This window comes from Camelina sativa, chromosome 8, assembly GCF_030686135.1.
Source record: "Camelina sativa cultivar CO46 ecotype springtype chromosome 8, ASM3068613v1".
NCBI lineage: Eukaryota > Viridiplantae > Streptophyta > Magnoliopsida > Brassicales > Brassicaceae > Camelina > Camelina sativa.
The window spans coordinates 12,523,176-12,547,865 of NC_141887.1; the positions used below are offsets into that span (position 1 = coordinate 12,523,176).

The 24,690-nt window shown below is 38.4% G+C and overlaps 2 non-coding genes across 2 annotated transcripts; one reads left to right on the plus strand and one right to left on the minus strand.

The window, feature by feature from the left end:
• Nucleotides 1–5,803: 5,803 nt before the first annotated feature.
• On the minus strand, nucleotides 5,804–5,910 carry LOC147940006 (small nucleolar RNA R71). The gene has a single exon (XR_015564818.1). It is a non-coding gene; the product is annotated as a small nucleolar RNA R71 (small nucleolar RNA).
• A 17,711-nt stretch (nucleotides 5,911–23,621) lies between these two features.
• LOC147940007 (small nucleolar RNA R71) lies at nucleotides 23,622–23,728 on the plus strand. Its single transcript, XR_015564796.1, has one exon. It is a non-coding gene; the product is annotated as a small nucleolar RNA R71 (small nucleolar RNA).
• The last annotated feature ends 962 nt before the right edge of the window (nucleotides 23,729–24,690 follow it).

Sequence of the window (24,690 nt, forward strand, 5' to 3'; positions counted from 1 at the left end):
CGACATCAATAACTGCTCCAACAGTGGCTAGGAATGGCCTTCCAAGAATGATTGGATCTTCAGGTTCCTTGTCCATCTCCAACACCACAAAATCAGTCTAAACCCTTGCCTTCCCTATCTTGACTGGGACATTCTCCAACCTTCCAACTATCTCCTTGTTTGACCCATCAGCTAGACATATATGAAGGTTGGTGGATTTGAAATCAGTTCTCCCAAGCTTTTGTGCTATGGAGTATGGCATCACACTTGTTGAAGCTCCCAAATCACAAAGGCATTGGTTGTAGTGAAGATAGCTAAGTGTGCAAGGCAGATAGAATGGACCTGGATCCTTAAGCTTGATTGGAATGATAACTCCTCCAAGGTCCTCAAGATCCTTCTCATCTTGAGCTTCAGCCTTCTTCTTTGACAAATCAAGCAAAAAATCTTTGTAGAGAGGATATGGATCATACTGTTCCAAGGCAGGTCCTCTCTCTTCTTCTTGGTAAGCAATGGTGATATCTTGTATGGCCCTCACTTCTTCTTCTTTCTCAATCACAACCACTTCCTTCAAAGCCTTCTCTTCCTCTTGTTGCTTAGCCATCATCTCCTTTCTCTCAATGATTTCCCTAAGCTCCTTAATCTTTTGTGCTTTGAAACGTCCTGGGAATGGAAGAGGTGGCTTGTAGGCAGGAGGAACGTACTTAGCAGGCTTGGCAGCTTCTGAGTCTGCAACTCGATCGACCACTCGAGCATGCACTCGGTCGAGTGGCTGTTCGAGTATCTGGTCGAGTGCAATAGCGGACTCTAGTTGCTTTGCACAAACGTCACTTGGGGCTTCAGTAACTAATGAATTCCCCCAAACTTGGACTTCACTGTCCTCAGTGACTTCCTCATCAGAGATATGGATGGCTTTTGCAGTGAACTCCCTTGGATTTTGAACAGCTTTTCCAGGGAGTTGGTTGGGTTTAGGGGCTGAAGTAGAGGCAATGTTACTCTCCATATACTTCACTCTGGAGTTGAGACCTTCAAACTTCATGTTCAGATCATTGTATTGTGATGTGAGCCTTTGATTCAACTCAGCAAACTGTTTGGCTTCCTCAATCTTGCCTTGTGTTTGCCCAATCAACAACTGTTGCATCATTGCTCTTAAGTCTTGTTCCTGGCCTTGGTTAGTCTGAAACCCTGGTGGGGGACACAATTGGGGCTGGAACACTTGATGTTGTTGCTTGGGGATGTAGTTTTGGTGCTGTTGTTGAGGCTGAGGAGGTGGATAGACTTGGTCTTGAGGGTTGGCCACATTTGTGCTCCTATAAGAGAGATTGTTGTTTTTGAAACCTCCTTGGTTGTAGCCTTTGAATCCTCCCTGGTTTTGCATGTAGCACAACTCAGCAAATTCAGGCTCCCCCTCTTGAATTGGAGCTTCTTCTTCACCAATGAAGTGAATGGACTTGGACTGGCTGAGGAGTATCTTGTCAAGCTTCTCACTGACCATCTTCAAATCCTTCTTATACTTGTCCTCTTGATCAGCTGAGGAGCCCCTTATGGTCCTATCATAATCCTCATTATAATATCACATATTGTGTTTCATATTGTGTTTTGTGATTTGTTTTTAATCTTGAATCCTCAATCAAATTTCTTTCACACAGGGACTGTGTGATTTAAGTTTGGGGGAGGGTTTGAGATAGCATTTGACATTGTGTTTTGTGATTCTTATTTCAAATTTTTAGCATCATCATGTTAATACTTGCATAGCATCTAAGGCATAGAAAAACCCTAAAAATTTGAAAATTTTTGCAAAAATCTTTATAAAAAAAGAGTGTTCATGTAGTTTGCACTGCACATTAGGATCTTGTTTAGCATGTTTCATGTAGGATTGTATAGTATTTGCATTAGGGATCTATGATGAGTATTCCCTTGTTAGCTTGTTTATTCACTAGACTAGGATCAATGCCCAAGTTAATAGTACTTTGATGCTAGTTGAGTGGTTAGAAGCATAAGATTGAACCAAGCCTTGAATTCCTACATTGCATTTGGTCTAAATTGAAGCATGTTGAGATTTGAAACCATTTCCTATTTATAAGAACCTAATATTGACTTTCAATTATCAATGTGTGCATTGTTTTAAACTCATGGATACCATATACATATTTGGATCATCTTCTTCCTTTTTACCACTCTTGTTGATCCAAGTAGCTGATTTCCTCATTAAGAATCATTTCCCCTACCCCTAAACCAAACCTTCTTTCAAGCCATGTTTATTCTTGTGTGTGTGAGGCCTATTTTTGGGATTGAGCTTGGTAGAAAGTGTTAGGTTTGAACTGACAAGAGTAAAGCCTTGTGTAGTTCTAGTTTGCATTTTTCAAACTAGATAGGACTAGGTGGTTCACTTGTTGGGTTTGGGACTTGGCTGTTATGAAAAGAAAAGAGGAAAAAGAGAAAGAAAAGGTTAGAGTCTTTAGGAGGGGAATGTGTTTAAGTAAATTTAAAGTCTAGTGAAAGAATGGGAAGAATAAGGTTGTTTAAAGATGGTTCTAGTTAAAGAAAAGAAAGAAAGAAAAGAGAAGTCTAGCAAAATGCTTATATGTCTTAAGAATAAGAAGAAAAGAGAACCATAGCAAATAAGTAAGAATCCCCCATTCCACTAGAAAGATCAAATAAGAAACCTCTCCTAAGACTTTAAAATCAAAAGAGAAAAGGGTGAAAAAGAAGAGAAGAAGTTAAAGGGTAGTACTAGGATCAATTGGGTTTAGATTGATAGGATAAACACTTTGGGTGCCTTTGGGTAGACAAGGTTTTGTTCTTGTATGTGTCTAAGTGTTCTTACCTTTAGCATTCTTCTAAAGCTCAATCCATTTTTTATGAGAGAACCTTGATATTGATAAACCCCACTCTAAAGAGAGACCATCATTGTCTCTAAACCTTTTACTGCCAAGCCAAATGAGTTTAAGCATTGCATGTAATTGATTCATGTTCTTGATTAATGAATGTTAAAGGGAATGGTTGATTTGAATGCATGTGGACATCTAAGGCTCAAATCAGTAAAGGTTGTGATATGCTTGTCTAAAGTCTTTAAGTATAGCTCATTCAACTTGCATCATAGTACTAGTAACTTGGACATTGATTCTAGATAGTCTATTTGCAAGCTTTAGGAGCTGAGATCCCACTTTCAAACCTCACCTACCTTCTTTTGTCTTGATTATTTGCTTGAGGGCAAGCAAAGACTAAGTTTGGGGGTGTTGATGTTCATATATTTTACCTTGTTTTCCCTTAGTTTATTCACAACTTTTACATCTTTTGCTATCCATTTAGGCCATTATTGTGTAGCTTTAGGACTAATCATGCATTAGAGTATAGTTGCATTGCATTTGCATATTTTCATGCATAAACAGGTGATTTTGGAGCTTAAGGAGCATGGAAGCAATGCTGAGGAGAAGTGAAGCAATCCTGAGGAGAAAACAAGAGAGTTAAGGCTGTAGAATCAAGGTCCGGAGTCCAACTCGACCGCACCACTCGACCACCACTCGACCGTGTGCTGAGAAGGACTCGACCGAGTGGAGAATGCACGAGAGAAGCCAGCTCGACCAGCCACTCGACCGAGCACTGGTCGAGTTGACCGAGCCGTTGACTGCTTTGACTTTTTGTATTTTTAGGGCTTCCACCTCACCTCCTATATAAGGCCCTTGTACCTGCAGCCACCAAAGAGTCCAGCGTTTTAGAGAGTCTAAAACCTAGTTTTTACCTTTTTTAGATTTTATTCCTTTTGCACTTTCTTTTATTTTAGATTTTGTACTTGTTTAAGAAAGAAAGACTAGATTCTTGTATTTTGTTTGTTTCATAACTTTCAAAATATTAAGATTTCGAGTTTTATTTCTTCGTCAATATTGTAGATCTCTGTTTCATCTTTCTAATGATGCAAGTTTCAATATTTTCTGGGTTTTTGACTTATTTCACCATGTGTTCTTGTGAGTAGTTTGTTTAGGACCTTGAGGATGGGTTAGGCTGGGTTGATCTTGTGGTTTATTTGATTTGGTCAAGCTTGATTGTTGTAGATCTCTTCTAGGCTAGATGATCTTAATGCTGATCCTATATCTGAGAAGGTAGGGTTTGATTTCAAGCATCTTAGCATCACACCAATGTTTAAGGAGCATAGATAATGCTAGATCTAGAGCTTACCGTTAGGCTTGCTAAGAGATTAGAAGTCTTGTTTGGTTTGAGATGTATTGCTTAATGCCTGCTTGTGTAGATTCTTTACTTTGTGAGAACAAGTCTAGAAATGCATAGGTTTGATTGTTTCTTGCCATGAGAGTGGATTAAACATGTCTTAGAATAGTATGTCTAGAGATCAGCTCAAAGTTTGCTTGAGATTTGTTGACCAAGTTAGATAACCACAATGATTAGCTCAGCCCATGAATCCCTCCTCAAGGCCTTCTTTGTTTATTAATATCTTAGTCTAAATATCATTGCTTGCTTGTTGTTTGATTAGTTTTTGCATTGCTCTGTTTTTCTTGTGTTGCTCTGTTTTCACGTTTAGGCTAGCTCGACCCTGTACTCGACCTACACTCGGTCGAGTGCTGCTCGAGTTCGTCCCCAGAACTTGTGTTTATGATTTGTGATTGTCTTGTTTCATTCCTGTTTCATTTCCATTGCATTCACTTAGTTTTCTGTTCATTACTTGTCTTGCATTAGTTCATCAACATAGTGTCTATTTCTGTTCTAGTTTCATTATAGCTTTAATTTGTCTGTTTTGTTTGCATTTAGTATCTTGTTCTAGTTGTTTTACTTTCTGCATTTCATATCTCATTATAGGATTGTTAGTGACAAACAATCTTTACATTTGGCTTGACTTAGACTCATATGCACATCTTGATTGTTCACAAACACTCAGATTGGATTGACACCTCTTATACTACAATTGCATAAGGGGAATTGAAACATCCTGACATCTATTCATTCCATACATCGTCATTCCATACATCATTCATTCACCACACCACAAAAAGAGTCAGTTTCAATTTGGCGTCGTTGCCCATTTGAGTATGTTTTGTGACATTTAGGATCAATATTAGTCTAAGATTAAGTTCGTTTAAACACTTGTGAAGTTACTGAATCTTCCTTTGCTTGGCTGTTTTGTGTTTCAGGTACCCACTCGACCACCTACTCGACCACCACTCGACCGAGCTGTGATCGAGCACTTGATCGAGCCAGAAGCCGGATCTAAATAGCCATTACTTCCCAGTCGACTCGACCACCCACTCGAGCCTGCGCTCGACCGTGTACCTGTTCGAGTCTGTAGTAGAGTTTGTTGATGCACACAAGGTCAAAAGGCAAAGACAGACTTCAACAGCCTATTGACAACATCCACAGGCTACAAAAGCGTTTGAGACATAAGCAAAGGAGAGTAGTTCAACAACAACAAGGTCAAGACATCATGGAGCAACCAGCTATCCATGAGCAAAGACCAAGGCACATTGGTGCAGGAGATGCACCCAATACCCACAACCAAAGGGCTGAAATTGTGCCACCTTCAGTAGCAAACAATAACTTTGAGATCAAGAGTGGATTAATCTCAATGATACAAGCCAACAAATTTCATGGGTTGCCAATGGAGGATCCACTAGATCACCTTGATGAGTTTGACAGAATATGTGGACTCACAAAGATCAATGGAGTGAGTGAAGATGGATTCAAATTAAGGCTCTTCCCATTTTCTATTGGAGACAAAGCTCACCTTTGGGAGAAGACTCTTCCTACTGGAGCTATCACCACATGTGATGCATGCAAGAAAGCTTTTCTGGCCAAGTTCTTCTCCAATGCAAGAACTGCTAGGTTGAGGAATGAAATTTCTGGGTTTGCTCAAAGGAATAATGAGAGCTTTTGTGAAGCTTGGGAGAGGTTTAAAGGATTCCAGACTCAGTGTCCTCACCATGGCTTCAGCAATGAGTCACTTCTAAGCACCTTGTATAGAGGAGTGCTTCCCAAGATAAGAATGCTTCTTGATACAGCCTCTAATGGGCAACAGCACAGCACTTGATAATATCATATTGATAATATGGTCGAGTGCTCTTTACCATATTTTAGGCCTTGTTTAGTTCATGTTTTGCATCATATAGAAGTGATTCCTTAGCTTTTATCACCATTTCTGTCCAAATATGCACTTAGGATGTTTAGAAGCATGCATTGCATACATTTGTGCATTTGGAGTATTATTAGGTATTATGGAGCTCTAAAAGGGTAAGGAAGGACTTGCTGTTATTTCTGGAGCTAAACAAGAGGATAGGGAATATCGGGAAGGTTCGGAAGTCCACTCGACCACAGCACTCGAGCATGCACACGGTCGAGTACTCCGTCGGATGAATATATCTAGCTCCTCAAAGATCGATCCGAATGAAGATCTGCCGTTGCGATTCAGCTTCTGCATCCTTCATGAGAGTTGTAGGAAATGGAGTTATGTTTCTAATGCCGGTGATTTCAAGTTAATCGGAGGTATTGCGCCAGAGTTATACGGATTTTACTGAACATATATCATGCCAGATCAAAGACTGAAGCTACTTGACGGACCAACAACTCGACCATGCATTCGACCGAGCACATGGTCGAGCTGACTGCCGCCTCTCTGTTTTGTCCTCTAGCTAACTAGGGCTTCTCTCTCTTTATTATATATATGTGTACTGGCACTTGTGGCCGAAAAGGGTGAGACCCTGGAGACCATGTAGACACCTCATAACCTAGTTTTTGCCATTTTTAGCTTCTTTTACTTTATTGCATCATCTCTTATCTTTTCTCTAGATTTTCACACATTTGTAACCTTGATAACTTTGAATCTGTTGAATATTTGCTTTCACTTCTTTGTTCAATATTGTTCATCTTTATCTCATCTTTCTAGTCATGATAGTTTCATTAATTTCTGGGTTTGTGTTCTTCATGATGATTTTTAGATCTTATTAGTGGCTTAGGATCTTAGGGATGGATTAGGCTGGGTAAAGGTTATGGTTGTTTAGATTGGTCAAGCTTGATTGTTATATATCTCTTCTAGATTAGATATGCTCTATGCTATTCTTATACTGAGAGGGTAAGGATAGATCTTAAGCTTCTTAGCATCACACCAATGTCTAAGTTGTTAGATAAGGCTAATGCTAGAGATTATCATGAAGCATGCTAAGAGATTACATGTTTAAAGTGATTTTTGACATTGATGATCTGGGTTTTAATGTCTGCTTTGATATGTAATAGCTAGTGAGAACTAGGTCTAAGAAGTATCTTGGCTTGATTGTTATTGTCATGAGAATGGATTAACATGTATTAGAAGATCATTGTCTAGAGATAGCTCATTGTTGATTGAGGTTTGTTGACCAATTTAGATAGCCATAGCTTGAGTCCATCCCATGAATCCATCCTTAGGATTTTCTTTGTTTATTGATTTCCCTGTTTAAGTATTGTTAATTGCTTGTTGTTTGCTCTGTTTTCATTTTTTGCTCTGTTTCTGTTCATTCTCTTGTCAACTCGACCTCCCACTCGACCATGCACTCGACCGAGTGCTAGGTCGAGCTCCATTTTACTTTCTTGCTTATGCATTGTTCTGTTCATGTTTTCTTCTGCTTATTAGTTAATTCTGCTTAGTCTTGTTTATTGCACTTGTTCTACAGTTTAATTCAGCATTAGTATTGTCTTAAGTTGCCTTAGTTCATTGCATTTCATTATTGTCATTAGGTTGTTAGAAACAAATCAACTTGATATTTGGCTTAACTTGAATGCATTGATCACATCTTGACTGCTTACATATCACACTCTTTATGGATTGACATCCTTTATGCTACACCATCATAAGGGAATTGAAACACCTTGCATTACATTCTGATCATCTTAGCCTAAGTCTGTTTGTTTGCATGTCATCATTCATTCATTCATAGGTTAAGATAGAAAAATCCTTGTTTCATTAGATAAGGCTAATAATAGAGATTATCATGAAGCATTCTAAGAGATTAGATGTTTACTATGATTTTTGACATTGATGATCTGGTTGTTTAATGCCTGCTTTGATATGTAATAGCTAGTGAGAACTAGGTCTAAGAAGTATCTTGGCTTGATTGTTATTGTCATGAGAATGGATTAACATGTATTAGAAGATCATTGTCTAGAGATATCTCATTGTTGATTGAGGTTTGTTGACCAATTTAGATAGCCATAGCTTGAGTCCATCCCATGAATTCATCCTTAGGACCTTTCTCTGGTTATTGATTTCCCTGTTTAAGTATTGTTAATTGCTTGTTGTTTGCTTTGTTTTCATTATTTGCTCTGTTTCTGTTCATTCGCTTGTCAACTCGACCTCCCACTCGACCATGCACTCGACCGAGTGCTAGGTCGAGCTCCATTTTACTTTATGGCTTATGCATTGTTCTGTTCCTGTTTTCTTCTGCTTATTAGTTAATTCTGCTTAGTCTTGTTTATTGCACTTGTTGTACAATTTAATTCAGCATTAGTATTGTCTTAAGTTGCCTTAGTTCATTGCATTTCATTATTGTCATTAGGTTGTTAGAAACAAATAAACTTGATATTTGGCTTAACTTGAATGCATTGATCACATCTTGACTGCTTACATATTGATTGCATCATTCATTCATTCATAAGTAGATACTTGAAAAAGTCCTTGTTTCAGGACTTAGGCGGCTACGGGGTCGGTTTGGCCGATTTGTGAAGTCGTGTGGCTCCATCGGCCATGACTTGGCCGCTTGAGCTGGCCGCTGTTACTCCATGTCCTTCATCACCTTGAGCTCGATCGGCCACGGTTTGGCCGCGTCATGTGACCGATGTCTGCACACGGCTCTTGTTCGTGGTCCAAGTGAGTTCAATCGGTTGGCTTTTGGCCAATTGGATTGGCCGTGTGTGGCTCCTGATCGTTGCCTAAGTGGGTTCAATCGGCCAGACTTGGATCGATTGAGGGTGGCTGATGGCTTCACACGGGCAAGGTTTGGCCGGGGGAGGTGGCCGATGGATTCAAGCAGGCAAGGTTTGGCCGATGGGCTAGGCCGGTAATGCTCCCTGATCTTGTGCCATTTCTCCACCTCACTCTTCTTTGTTTCTTTGCAGCAAAACAAGTCCAAATGCTCCAAATGTGTTGAGATTACTCCAAGAACCTGAGAGATAACACACTAGATACAAATGCTCCTAAAACAACCTAGAATGACAAGATTATGCAACAAAACTATGCAAAAACAAGGCTTAAAACCCAACAAAAACACAAGATATCAACTCCCCCAAACTTATCTCTTGCTAGTCCTCAAGCAAGAACCAAACAAAAAGTGAGAGAGAGGTTTGAAAAAAAAAAGATTCAGAACCAAAAAGTATCAACAAAAGATTCAAACCACAGTCCTTAAATGTAATTCAATGGTGCTAAGATCAATCAAAGTCCTTACAAATATTTTTCTATTCTTATCACAATGCACCACTCTAATTCACCTTCTATCTATTGGTAAAGACTTGCAATCCTATTGAACATCTCATTCACATTCATTAAAGTGTTTGGTGTGATCTTCCAAATGGAAAATGAATCAAGCTCAATTGGTTTAAGGGAAAGGCTTTAAATAAAAAGGTGGTTGGCAATGGTGTTTTTGGGTGGTTTACTCTCAAACAAAGAGGAATGCTAGACAGTTGTGAAACCAATATAAGACTGAGAATAATTTGGGCATACAAAGCTTAGTTTTTGATGTTCTACCCACCTAGAAGCATTTCTACCCTTTTTCTCATCCTTTTTTCTTTCTTACTAACCCAAAAACTCAACTTGATTCAACTTAACCCCCTTCTCTTCTTTACTTATGGTCTTAAACTTTTGAATATATCTAAGGCTTCACTTTAAACATAAGCTCCTTTTTTTTACTTCTTTGGAACTTCTTTTGATGAACTCCCATTCTTATTAAACTATGTTTTAGCATTCTCTTTTTTTTTTATATAAAACTTTTCTAGGAGACATCAGCTAGACTTTTCTTTATCTTTTTCTTCTTAAGAGACTTAGAGCTTTTAACCAAACTTAACCTTAGAGATAGATCTTTTCTTTTCTTTTGACCAAGTAATTCTTTCTTTCCCCCCCCCCCTAATCTCTCTTGTTTCCAAACCTTTACCCAAATCAAAACTCTAACCACCTATTTCTTTCAAAACCAGTCCTATTAGCTAGTTCTAAAGATTCCAAACCTAGCTAAAACAAGAGCCAGTTCTTTGTCATTCTCAATACTCTCAAGATTTCACAACCTATAGCATTATCAACAAAGAGGCCTCACTCAACAAATCAACACAAGGCTTGAAAGAAAAGGTTGGGGTTCAAAGGTATGGCAAGATATTGGGCTAAATAAAATAGAGTGGCAAATAGAGATTGTTAACCCAAATGAAAGTTCCATGAGCTAGCATTCATAGTCCATAAGCAAGATAATATAAAGATCAAATTAAAGTCAAAATAATATAGAGATGCTGCAATGATACACTAGAAGAAAATGCTTTCAACTGACACAATGCTTTAAGCTTAGACTCTTCACTTTTTCCCAAAGATTAAACAAGCACCAATGAACTATAAATGAGGGTTGTGGGTTTAATCCTAAGACTCTACTTTTACAAGGCAACTTCATCACTATCCCCAAATGCAAATACATACTAAATGCTTCTAGACTCAATCCTAAACACAAGAATGAATATAAAGCTACATGCATTATTTTTTTTTTGGTTTTAAAATTTTCAAAACTTTTTTGATTTTTCTCAAAACATAGCTACTAACAATGCTTCACACAAAAGATGAAAAATCAAAACAAAACAAAATGTTAGATGGTTAGTGCCTCCCCCAAACTTAATTCACACCATCTCGGTGTGAGAAAAGCTGACAAAAAGGACTAACAGAAAACAAATGAAAATGTAGATTCAAAGTGGTATAGACAGTGGTAAAGTTAGGACCATACCTTGGCCCTAGTTATGAAACGGAGGGAATGGAGTGAGAGGGGGAGCTTTAATGCCCCTATTATCAAGTATTTTAGGTTTCAAGAAGGTTTTACAGGTTTTATAGCAAAAAGGACCAAAAGACAAGGAAAATACATTTCAGGAAAGATTCAGAGCTTTACAGTACGACCAACTTTTGGAGAACTTCTACAACTTACATTTCGACTTACTTGGTGTCTATGGAAAGCTGAGAGAGCCATCTTTCTCCTCGAAGTATAATAAAGTCAATTCATTCATTCATCAAGAAGTTATGCCCAATTTACCGATACTTACAAACCGACGTAAGGAGAACCATTCATCCAATGGGCTTTTATTGAAGGCCTGACCAGCGACCACCACGGCGGCCCAGTCCAAGTCTTCACCACGTTCTAGAACATTCCTACGCTGCCCCTTGTTCTGCACTCAAGAAGAAAAGATATTTCTACCCTTACAAAACCCTAACCTAGACAAAACCCTATAAATACTCTTCTAAGCCCTAGGGTTTAGTGTGTGAAATCATTGGAGCAGCCAAGAGACACGACCAAAGGAGCAGCCAACGTCCTGAAGCCCTCTCTCGTCCCTCTCTTTGAAGCTTTGAGATCCACCAACTCTTTATATTCTATTTGCTTTGTTCTTTGTTTCTAAAGGAAGAAGATCTTACACTTTGTTTGACAATCATTGAAGTTTATTAAACTTTGCTTGGATGATTCCATTAAACATGCTAGAGTAGTTTTCTAGTTGGGTTTAAAGGGATAATCAAAGGGGGGAGATGATCTTAGTTTAGGTGGCAATTTTTAGGGTTTGTTAGATTTATATTCTAGTTTATTCTATGCTTTACTTCTAAGTCTTTGCTTAATGCTTTGAGTTAGCCTGATGAACTAAATATGATCTAAAGTGTGTGTGTTTGGCCAAAAGCTTGCATGTGTGCTTGACCTAGCTTAGATGTGTGAGGAGTCATAGGAAGCACATACCCTTTACCTATGGAATCTCATGGATTAGAATCGAACCTGTTTAAAATGCTTTGATCTATGCGTCGTTGGCTGCAACAGTTGAGTCTTGGAGTATAGCGATCTTAGACGGTTAGCTTGTGAACTATAAGTTCACGGTTCATTCGTGTTTCGTAGTCCTAGTTTTAGATAAACAAACCAATCCTAAACTTTCCTAGATAGATAGATCATTGAACCCCTGCGATTTCCCTTGATGCCCAACGCTTGTTTTATTTATTTATTTTTGCGTTTATTTACGTTTATTGCTTACTACGACCGTGACAACCAAAACCACCATTTTGATTGAGTCCTAGCTTTACATCTCTTCCGACGGATTCTCTAAACAACAACTATCTCTCTCTGTGGGATCGATCCTTAAATACTACTACCGATTACCTGTGCATTTTCAGCGTTGTGTGGTCTTCTTAAGGTAAAAGATTTTGAAATGAAAAACCACACCCATCAAAGCTTTTTGGCGCCGTTGCCGGGGAGAGATTGTTGTTTACAAGAGTCTAGGAACTAGAGTAACGTCTAGGACACCTTGCTTTTTCATTTTTCTTTTTGATTTTCACTTGTTTCAGGAGACCTTGAGGATGAACCTCGACGCTCTCCCACGAGATTTTGAGAATCTCACAATCGCACAGCTCATGTCACATTATCTAGCCTCGAACGGAGACCCATCCGGTCCGCAAGCCCACTCGCTGCACAGTTCACGCTATGGTCACTCTCGACCAGCCGTTGTACCATCGCTTAGGCGACCTTGTCGCAATTCTTTCACTCGGCCACCTCAAGGCCGAGCACCTATGGGATCAGCTGACTGCCGAGCTGACCACTTGTACACTCTGTACCACATGGACATACCATGCTTTGCCACGGACCAATACCTTGATCCGCAAGAATTCATGCATGTCGATGTCAATGAAAACTTTTTCTATGACACTCGCAAACCAATCATTTCAAGGAGCTCTTACACTGAAGAAAAGCTTATGAAGATGATGGATGAACTTATATCAAGTCAAGAGGAGGCTGATAAAGTTCTAATTGCTAAATTGGATAAGATGAGTAATGAGTTTGGAGCTAAACTCGAGACTATCACCAAGGATGTTACACGCTTGGACGAACAAATCAATACCATCAACGACGAAGTTTTAAACCACTTTGAGGATTTAGAAGATCATGGTACGAAGCTTATCAACTTAGGCTACACCATCGATACCATCGATAGCCGCCTAGAGTGGAACGTAGAAACATTATTCAACAACTCCGAGGAATGCAATAATTGGAGTGAAGATCAATTATATCAACCTACTGATGCTGAAGAAGAATATGGAGCCTCATTTGAGTATCCAACCGATCCTAACAAGTCCAAGGAGTGGACTAGAGAAAAAGATTACCTAACCGATGAGGAAGAAGCTTATTTCGAGGAGAGAGCTATAGAATACCGATATGAAGATTTGCCAAGAGAGAATGATGAGTAATATGATCTATCATCTACTAAAGAAGATGGAGAAGAAGAGCTCAAAGACTTCTACTGTTGCATGACATACGAGATCTCCAATGAAGAAGTTCCTGAAAACTACAATTTTCGAGAATTTCAACACCAAGAAGAAGTTTTCTACCGAGGTAACCCTAGAACCCGACCATCTCCAGCACCATATGATGTTTATGAAGATTGGGAACCTGTCCCAAGTCACCGTCCAAGTTTATTTCAAAGACCTTATCCAAGGAGGGCTGACACTAATTTAAACCGCCTTTATCCATGCCGAGAGCCTAATTTAATTCGATTCCCTCACCAAGTCTTTGAAGACAATTTTCGTGAGTCTACACAACAAAGAGCTGAAGAAGAAAAGATGTTGAACCTGATAAGTCAATTAGCTGATCTTCAAGATGAGACTATGAAGATGCTGCATGAGAAGCTTGATAAAATCGATTTTGATCTTTCAAGGAAGATGGACGACATTGCTGTTAGAGTTAAAAGCATAGAAGAGCAAAGGTCTAAAGATGCTGAAGCCATGGATAGAAGGTTCCATAAGCTTGAAGAAGAACAAGAGAGACATATCAAGAGTGCTCAAGACAATGCTATCAACATTAGAGACTTGGCCAATGAAGTTTCTGATTTAACAAAGGACCATGAGTCCAAGTATGGAGTTTTGTTCAACAAGGATTTAGACACAAGTAGGCGTGTGCAGAAGCTTGAGAACTGAGCATATGACGCTGAGAGGAAGATGTTTGGTCTAGATTTTGAACAAAAACGTTTTGGAGAAGTCTTATCCGAAAAGTTTACATTAACGAAGGAGAGCCATAAGCTGCTTAAGGAGATTGAAGCTGAACAAAAGGAGAAAGACCAAGTTCTTGTTGCTAAGATTGAGGATCTCACCTCATGTGTAGCTGAACACAAACACGAAGAAGGAGCTCAACCCGATGAGGAAGAAGGAGAAGAAAAGGAAACCCTATTCAAAAAAGGAAAATATTCTAGTTTCCTTTTAGAAAAAGGAAAACTTTATTTTACTTAAAGACAAGAAGATTTCCTGGGGAACAAGCAACAACGTTCCATGGAGGTCGAAACCTGCAACATCGACTCACACGACATCTCACATCAAGGAGAAAAAGAATCAACCTGCCATGTCGCTTGTGACTCCATCACAACCTTCAAAGGAGTCCAACCTTTGCAAGAACTTGAAGAACGGGAGATTTATGAAGACGAAGATGAGCTATTCAAGGGAACACAATTTGACCATCAACCACGTTGTCTCACCCTCTTGAACAACCGTTGGTACCCATGCATGATAAGCCTAAGAGATCTAGGAGATTTCAACCGAGCAGTTGGGAGACTTCCCCAAGGTACCACTTTCGAAAAAGCTTGTTCTATTTATTATATTGACCGATTCTTTCTTGAGAGTTGTGATTCAAGGAAAGATATGAATGAGCTATATGATCAATCCTTACACTACCCACGCCCATTCAACACACTACACAAAGTGGATAGCCCTGGTCGATCCTCATCACTTGCTATATCAATGGAGTTAAATTTGAAGATGCATTATGCGATTCTGGTTCATGTATCAACATCATGTCAACCAATGCTGCCAAGGAGATAGGCTTGAGACACTTACAACCTTTGGACATACGCATAGGATTCGTCAACTCCTCATTCACAGTTCCCGAAGGAATGGTCCGAGACATTCAAGTGAGAGTTGGAATTTGCAATGTTCCAACCGATTTTCAGATTATCAATGCTGAGGAAGGGAGATTTACACCACTTATACTTGGAGGAGCATTCCTAGCCACAGCTGGAGCCGTCATGGACTGGCCTAACCGAAGAATGACTCTCACCAACATCAATGGAGACATTTTCTATGAAGCTAAACCATTTAACCCGCCAATTCGACGGTGTAGAGAAGAAAATTATGCAAGAGAACCACCTTATACCTACATTGGAGAAGGATCCAAGAGAGCTTGTCTAAGGACAACCCACTCTCCTCATTCTGCTTGAGAAAGCAAGCTAACGTCGAGCCAACGATGTTAAACAAGCGCGCTTCTTAGGAGGTAACCCATGTCTAGTAAGTTTTTATTTTTAAGATTTATTTTCTTTTACTTTTAATACTTTGCATTTTAGTTTCAGGTTTATAAAAAAAAACACAAAACAAATAGAAAATAGAAAAGCCAAAAAGAAGGAAGAAGAAGGACCATGGATTGGCAATGCACACTATGTCTAGTGGCAAGTACCACCTACTGACCGACAATGTTCACCGTGACCGAAGCAAGCCAAAGGCAACGGATCAATCACAACCCTCATGTGATCGATGCCAAGAGTCCCCACTAGCTGTACCAGTCGATGCCATGTACCATGTCCCATGTACCGCGTACCATACCCACTGTACCTGCTGCTGTCCACGACCGTTCACCCGTGTACCGCGAGACAAATCTGAACCACCACCATCCTACCACCAACCATCACCATTCTTTTACTTAAGTATGTTTTTGTTATTTTTATTTTATCATTGTTATTGATAGTTTTAGGTTTTTGTTTCAAGGAGGATGCATTTAGAGATATATCAAATAGAATTCGATTGAACTTAGCCTAGTTCATACTCGATGTCAAGCAACTAAAGGAAGTTACAAATGGTTAGTCACCACAATTTCATTCCATAGCCGAACTATAAACAATTTTTGGGCAACCATAAATTTCTAAGAGTCGACTAAACATCATTCCATCAAGGTGACATTGTTCTTAAATCCTACACTTTTCCTTATGATTTTTAATCCTCAACTCTTTCTTTTTTCCCAACGAGGACGGTGTGATTTAAGTCTGAGGGGAAGGATGTTCCATCCTTTACTAATGCTACTTTCTATTTTGTTGACTTGAGACCTTTTTCCAATTTTTACATAAATAATTTTGACGTTTTTATCGAGTCACATTTTTTTTATTGAGTCAAAACTAGTAGGGGATTATGATCTTATTCTAACGGATTATTTGATTTGTATTAACACTCTTATGACTCTTGATTATGCTTGACAATGTAACCAAAGTTTGGAAAGACTGTGAGCCGATCAACAATCCACCAAGTCCCTATTCGATGGATATTCAGATGATCTAACGTTGTCTCTAACTTTTATAGGACCTAAACCGGACTTAATTTTTAAGCTAAGGGATTTGGTATATATTGGAATAGATCTCTACATTTAAGTCACACAAGACATTGCACTTCTTCAAAAGTATGTTCCCCTCTCTCTTCCCTTCAATACTCTAAAAAAAAAAAAAAAAAAAAAAAAAAAAAAAAAAAAAAAGGATATAGGTAGCAAAGAAGTGAGCCAAGGGATGTCTTGTAAACCAATGCATACTTTGGATTTCATGGAAGCCTGTCCAATATGTAAAAAAAAAAGAAGAAGAAGAAAAAGAGCAAGGGATCTATATAAAAAAAAATGATACCCTAGAAATTTAGGGAAAAATAGGTCTCTTGGAAGTGAGAAAAGGGAGAGGAAAGGAATCATACGAAGAAAGTCATGGCTTGAAGAGAGTCGACAAGCCTTTGATCGATTTTTCCCTTGATAAGATTTCACTTTTTATTATTGCTTTAATTTATGTAAAGAGATGACAATGGAGATTCTGGAGACTCTAAAGAATTGTGGGATCAAGGAACTTTGATGACTCTCATGGTGGATTACAAATGTAAGTTCTTAATGTCAAGGCGAAGAAGAGTGCAAAGACAATATCCCCAAAGATAAGTGAATCTATCTTAACATTTTGTAAATACATTTTTGTGTCACCCTCTCTTATCTTTGTATCCAAACAAGTTTCAACTATATTCTCTACAATCCTTACAACCAAACACAATCATTTCCTTATTTGATAATATTAATTTCCAAAAAACTATCTACCTAATTTAAATCAATATATTAGATTGAAATATAATTCTCCTTGCACTTTTATTTAATCTTATATTTAATTATTTAATACATACAGTAAATAAATTTTAGATTTTTTTCAGCATATGATGTGATTTGAATTTTTATAAACGGATATATATTTTAAAAATTTTCTTAGGATATTTATAACCAAACAAGTATATCCACATATAGAGCTCGAAATACATTTTTAAAGTACAATAGGGTGCCATCACTTTTTGGTTTTTTGCCAACTTCGGGTCAGATTTTTAACTAAAATTATAACCGATTTAATTATCCGGATACTCCTTAAAATTATCGAATATTTTGGGCCGGTTTTTAATCCATATCGTACTTATTTACATCTAATTAATGCCAATTAATGCCCATTGTATCTTAGGAAATATCTAATTTACATGCCGAATTTTTAGGGCTAAGTTTCACAAAAAGAATTGATAACACAAATTCTGTAATCACATCCCTATAATATAGCAACTAATTCAAGATGAATATATCTTAGGAAATATCTAATTTGCGTTTAATAAACGATTACATATTTGCTAAGTTCTTATTAGCTTTAAATATACACTATTAATCCAATAATATCAATTGAGAATCAAAATAAGAATATGCCATATCATTCATTCCTAAATCATAATTAACCAAATCATAAAATGTATATTCTCAACTTCCAAATTAAGAATTTATACAAAACCTATCTACAACCGTTAACAATATATATATATAGATGCAATTCACCATCGACTACAAACACCAGTAAACTATTACAGTATCATATCAACAAAATAATAGACCCGTGGTGTACCATGGGGTAAAACCTAGGTCCCACTATTTTTCAAAATCTCTTTTCCATGATTTATCATTTGCTTGAGGACAAGCAAAGTCTAAGTCTGGGGGAGTTGATAACATCATTATTTTACCCATTTTAGCTATAGTTTTAGTATGCATTTAGGATGAGTTTGACATGATTTCAAGGCTTTAATGTCTATTATCAAGTATTTTAGGTTTCAAAAAGGTTTTACAGGTTTTATAGCAAAAAGGACCAAAAGACAAGGAAAATACGTTTCAGGAAAGATTCAGAGTTTTACAGTACGGCCAACTTTTCAAGAACTTCTACAACTCACATTTCGAGGTACTTGGTGTCTACGGAAATCTGAGAGAATCATATTTATCCTCGAAGTGGAATCAAGTCAGTCCATTCATTCATCAAGACGTTATGCCAAATTTACCGAGACGTGTTACAAACCGATGTAAGGAGAACCATTCAGCCATTGGGCTTTTATTGAAGGCCTGACCAGCGACCACCACGGAGGACCAGTCCAAGTCTTCACCATGTTTTAGAACATTCCTACGCCGTCCCTTGTCCTGCACTCAAGAAGAAAAGATGTTTCTACCCTTAAATAAAGCCCTATAAATACTCTTCTAAGCCCTAGGGTTTAGTGTGTGAAATTATTGGAGCAGCCAAGAGACACGACCAGAGGAGCGGCCGACGTCCTGAAGGCCTCTCTCGTCTCTCTATTTGAAGCTTTGAGATTCACCAACTCTTTCTATTCTATTTGCTTTGTTCTTTATTTTAAAAGAAGAAGATCCTACACTTTGTTTGACAATCATTGAAGTAATATCTAAATCTCTTTTCTCTATGTATTCTTTTATGTTTATGAGTTTATTAAACTTTGCTTTGATGATTCCCTTAAACATGCTAGAGTAGTTTTCTATTTGAGTTTAAAGGGATAATCAAAGGGGAGAGATGATCTTAGTTTCGGTGGCAATTTTTAGGGTTTGTTAGATTTATATTCTAGTTTATTCTATGCTTTAATTATAAGTCTTTGCTTAATGCTTTAAGTTAGCCTCATGAACTAACTATGATGTAAAGTGTGTGTGCTTTGCCAAAAGCTTGCATGTGTGCTTGACCTAGCTTATATGTGTGAGGAGTCATAGGAAGCACATACCCCTTACCTATGGAATCTCATGGATTAGAATCGAACCTGTTTAAAATGCTTTGATCTATGCATCGTTGCCTGCGACAGTTGAGTCTCAGAGTATAGTGATCTTAGACGGTTAGCTTGTGAACTATAAGTTAACGGTTCATTCTTGTTTCGTAGTCCGAGTTTTAGATAAACAAACCAATCCTAAACTTTCCTAGATAGATAGTTCATTGAACCCCTGCGATTTCCCTTGATGCCCAACGCTTGTTTTGTTTATTTTTATTTCCTTTTATTTACGTTTATTGCTTACTACGACCGTGACAACCAAAACCCCCATTTTATTGAGTCCTGGCCTTACATCTCTTCCGATGGATTCTCTAAACAACAACTCTCTCTCTCTCTCTCTCTGTGGAATCAATCCTTAAATACTACTACCGATTAGCTGTGCACTTTCAGCGTTGTGTGGTCTTTTTAAGGTAAAAGATTTTGAAGTGAAAAACCACACATGATGTTCATATATTTTACCTTGTTTTCCCTTAGTTTATTCACAACTTTTGCATCTTTTGCTATCCATTTAGGCCATTATTGTGTAGCTTTAGGAATAATCATGCATTAGAGTATAGTTGCATTGCATTTGCATCTTTTCATGCATAAACAGGTGATTTTGGAGCTTAAGGAGCATGGAAGCAATGCTGAGGAGAAGTGAAGCAATCCTGAGGAGAAAACAAGAGAGTTAAGGCTGTAGAATCAAGGTCCGGAGTCCAACTCGACCGCACCACTCGACCACCACTCGACCACCACTCGACCATGTGCTGAGGAGGACTCAACCGACTGGAGAATGCACGAGAGAAGCCAGCTCGACCAGCCACTCGACCGAGCACTGGTCGAGTTGACCGAGCCGTTGACTACTTTGACTTTTTGTATTTTTAGGGCTTCCACCTCACCTCCTATATAAGGCCCTTGTACCTGCAGCCACCAAAGAGTCCAGTTTTTTAGAGAGTCTAAAACCTAGTTTTTACCTTTTTTAGATTTTATTCCTTTTGCACTTTCTTTTATTTTTAGATTTTGTACTTGTTTAAGAAAGAAAGACTAGATCCTTGTATTTTGTTTGTTTTATAACTTTCAAAATATTAAGATTTCGAGTTTTATTTCTTCATCAACATTGTAGATCTCTGTTTCATCTTTCTAATGATGCAAGTTTCATTATTTTCTGGGTTTTTGACATATTTCACCATGTGTTCTTGTGAGTAGTTTGCTTAGGACCTTGAGGATGGGTTAGGCTGGGTTGATCTTGTGGTTTGTTTGATTTGGTCAAGCTTGATTGTTGTAGATCTCTTCTAGGCTAGATGATCTTAATGCTGATCCTATATCTGAGAAGGTAGGGTTTGATTTCAAGCATCTTAGCATCACACCAATGTCTAAGGAGCATAGATAAGGCTAGATCTACAGCTTACCATTAGGCTTGCTAAGAGATTAGAAGTCTTGTTTGGTTTGAGATGTATTGCTTAATGCCTGCTTGTGTAGATTCTTTACTTTGTGAGAACAAGTCTAGAAATGCATAGGTTTGATTGTTTCTTGCCATGAGAGTGGATTAAACATGTCTTAGAATAGTATGTCTAGAGATCAGCTCAAAGTTTGCTTGAGATAAGTTGACCAAGTTAGATAACCACAATGATTAGCTCAGCCCATGAATCCCTCCTCAAGGCCTTCTTTGTTTATTGAAATCTTAGTCTAAATATCATTGCTTGCTTGTTGTTTGATTAGTTTTAGCATTGCTCTGTTTTTCTTGTGTTGCTCTGTTTTCACGTTTAAGTCTAGCTTGACCACGTACTCGACCTACACTCGGTCGAGTCCTGCTCGAGTTCATCCCTAGAACTTGTGTTTTTGATTTGTGATTGTCTTGTTTCATTCTTGTTTCATTTCCATTGCATTCACTTAGTTTCCTGATCATTACTTGTCTTGCATTAGTTCATTAGCATAGTGTCTATCTCTGTTCTAGTTTCATTATAGCTTTAATTTGTCTGTTCTGTTTGCATTTAGTATCTTGTTCTAGTTGTTTTTACTTTCTGCATTTCATATCTCATTTTAGGATTGTTAGTGACAAACAATCTTTACAATTGGCTTGACTTAGACTCATATGCACATCTTAATTGTTCACAATCACTTAGATAGGATTGACACCTCTTATACTGCAACTGCATAAGGGGAATTGAAACACCCTGACTTCTATTCATTCCATACGTCATCATTCCATACATCATTCATTCACACACCACAAAGAAAGTCAGTTTCAACACACATCAGGTGAAGTAGGACTGTTGTGCTTCACTTTGTACTCTATTCCTCCATCAACAAGCCCCAAGGGATGCAAATACAAAGTCATGGGAGATGAAACAAAGGTGGGAGGGTGGGTTTGTTTCTTCTTCCTCTTCTTCTTGTCAACAGCTTTATTTGCTTGACCCAAATCATCTTCTCTAGATTCTCCTTTGAGGTCATCAAATAAAGAGTCTAAACACTCACCATCCAAAATGTCCTCATCAAGCTTTTTAATCTCTTTAATCCCCACATTAGCAACTTGGAGCTTTTCATGTTGATCATTCAAGTCTTTATCCTCTTCCTTAATTGCCACTTCTTCACTAGTGATTGTTCCACAAAACATTGTAGAGGAAGGTTTGATAGGATAGGATGTGTTGGGATTCACTTGAAGAAGAGTTACTCTCTTGTTTTGAAAACCAATGCTTGCCCCCACAGTGTTGAGAAAGGGAGTTCCTAGTATGAGAGGGAGCTTGTTGGTTGCTTTCATCTCAACTACCATGAAGTCTGTTCGAACTGTGCAATCACCAACTTTGAATGGATAGTTCTCAATCAAACCAAGTGGAGATTTTGAGGAAGCATCTCCAAACATGATGGAAGAAGAGGGTTGCTTCATGTCTTTGATCCCAAGACTCCTTACCATCTCAAGTGACATCACATTAACACTTGCTCCTGAATCACATAAAGCATCATCAAGTTGTAAGACACCAAGTTAACAAGGTATAGTGAATCTGCCATGATCTTCAAGCTTGGAAAGTGATTTAGGTCCAGGCTGTTGTTCCCTTGGTGAATCAAAGATTCCCATGATTTCTTCCACCTTCTCTTTGTTTGCTAGAATTGCTTTGATGAACTCTATATGGAGAGGAACTTGATACAAGCTATCCACATAAGGCAAAGGTGCTCCAACTCTATTCATATTAGCTTTGAAACTTGAGAGCACTTTGTTTTTAGCTTTTGTAAGAACTCTTTGGGGAAATGGAATGGAGGATTATAAAGTGGAAGATCAACACTTGGTGCATCTTTCTTTTCAACCTCCTTGGTGACTATCTCATTACCCTTAGAGCCTCTCTCAGTTTTCTCAACTTTAGCAACCACCAAACTCTCAACATTAGAACCATATAAAAGAGCAGAGATCTCTTCAATAGACTGTTTATTCTCATCAGCATGGTGATCTATTTTTGATTTTCCGAAGCTCATACTAGTGACCATGTTCACTTCTTCCTTGAATTTGACATTGCAAAACTCTTTTGGGTTTGGCTCTGGTTTTCCCGGTAGTGAACCCATTTGTCTTAGTGAAGAGGAAGAAGCTTGGCCCTGAACTTGTGTTTTCAACCTCTCAATCTTAGCATTTAACTCAATATAAACATTCTCAACCTTGTTGTGCATGTTCTTCATTTGTGTGGCAAGTTCAATGGCACTTCTCCCTTGGCCTTCTAGGATTTGTTTAAGTAGAGCAGTTGTGTCATCTACTTGACCTTGAGGGTGTGGTGCATTCATTTGTTGGTGAGACTGAGAATAGGTTTGAGGCTTGGTTTGGTAGTTCCCTTGAGGTTTAGGCTGGTAGTTGGGTTGGGAAGGAAAACCAGGAGGTTTTTGTGGTGGATAACTCTAATCTTGCGGGTTATTTACATTGGTGTTGCAGTAAGAGAGGTTTGGATGGTTGCGGTAATTGGGATCCAACTTGGTATACCCTTGTCCACCTACATAATTGACCTCTTCTTAACCTTCAACACAAGTTTCCATACCCTCTTGATACCCTTCATAGACATCACTCTCAGTAACAAAGTGAACAGGCTTTTGATTGGCAAGAATCATCTTATCCATCTTGTCATTCAATGCTTTGATTTCCTTGCGGTGCTGCTCATTCATGTCACTATAGTCTCTTGGAGTTCTATCATAATATTCTTCATAGTTCCCATCACTTTGAGCAAGATTCTCAACCAACAACATTCCTTGTTCTGCATTTTGGCCCAAGAAGTTTCCATTGCTTACTATGTCAAGAAGCATTTTGTACTTAGGCAAGACACCTCTATAGAGTGAGCTCAACTGTGACTCTTTGGAGAAACCATGATGTGGACATTGAGAGATGTACCCCTTGAATCTTTCCCATGCTTCACAAAAACTCTCATTTCCCTTTTAAGAAAAGCTTGATATCTCATTTCTTAACCTTGTTGTTCTTTTAGTAGAGAAGAATTTGGAGAGGAAAGCCTTCCTACATTGATCCCAAGAGGTAATGGTGTTGTGAGGCAGATTCTTTTCCCAAATGTGAGCCTTGTCACCAAGAGAGAATGGGAAGAGGCGTAGCTTGAAGGCATCTTCGGAGATACCATTGATCTTAACATTTCCACAAAACCTATCAAATTGATCCAAGTAAGAAAGGGGGTCTTCCATTGCCAAACCATGAAAATTTGATCCCTGCACCATGTTAATAAGACTGGCTTTGATCTCAAAGTGATTATTCTCAACTGGTGGAGCTCTAATACTAGTGCGGTGTCCATTGACATTTGGTGCATCATAAGCTCCAATGAGAGGTTCATGTCTTGGTACATGGTTTGGAACTCTATCATCATTGGGTTGGTCATTTCCATTATGACCAGCAGGAGGAGGAGGGTTGTTATCCATAGCTTGTCTTGCTAACCGACGATTCTCTCATTCAACACGGTAGATGTCATCAACAAGCTCAATCAAGTTTGCTTGCCCTTGACTTCTCAAGTTCATACACCTTACAAAAGAGAAATCAAAACACCAAAGCAAACAAAGTAAGTAACAATGTAAAGTAAATGAATAGGCTCAAGCAAAGAATTGTGTGGTTCACGGATGTTACACCGGTAACAAAGAATTGTGTGGCTGACCAGCTCGCGTGACGAAGATAAGGAAGGGAGAGGATGGTGGCTTTGGGTAGTTTAATTATGGTCTAGTATTTTCAACGATTTGTTAGCCTATTGCATGATTACGTTGTACTAGAACCCCTTTTTAATTAATTGGATGCATGTTTAAGAGTTATTTAACTCGTTTTACTTAGCCTTTGTTGCATATTGTTGAATGAATGAGTTAAAAACCTATAGGCCCTAAATTAAATTATTGGACATGTACGGTATGGTACGAAATGTTAGGATCGGGATCTTACAATT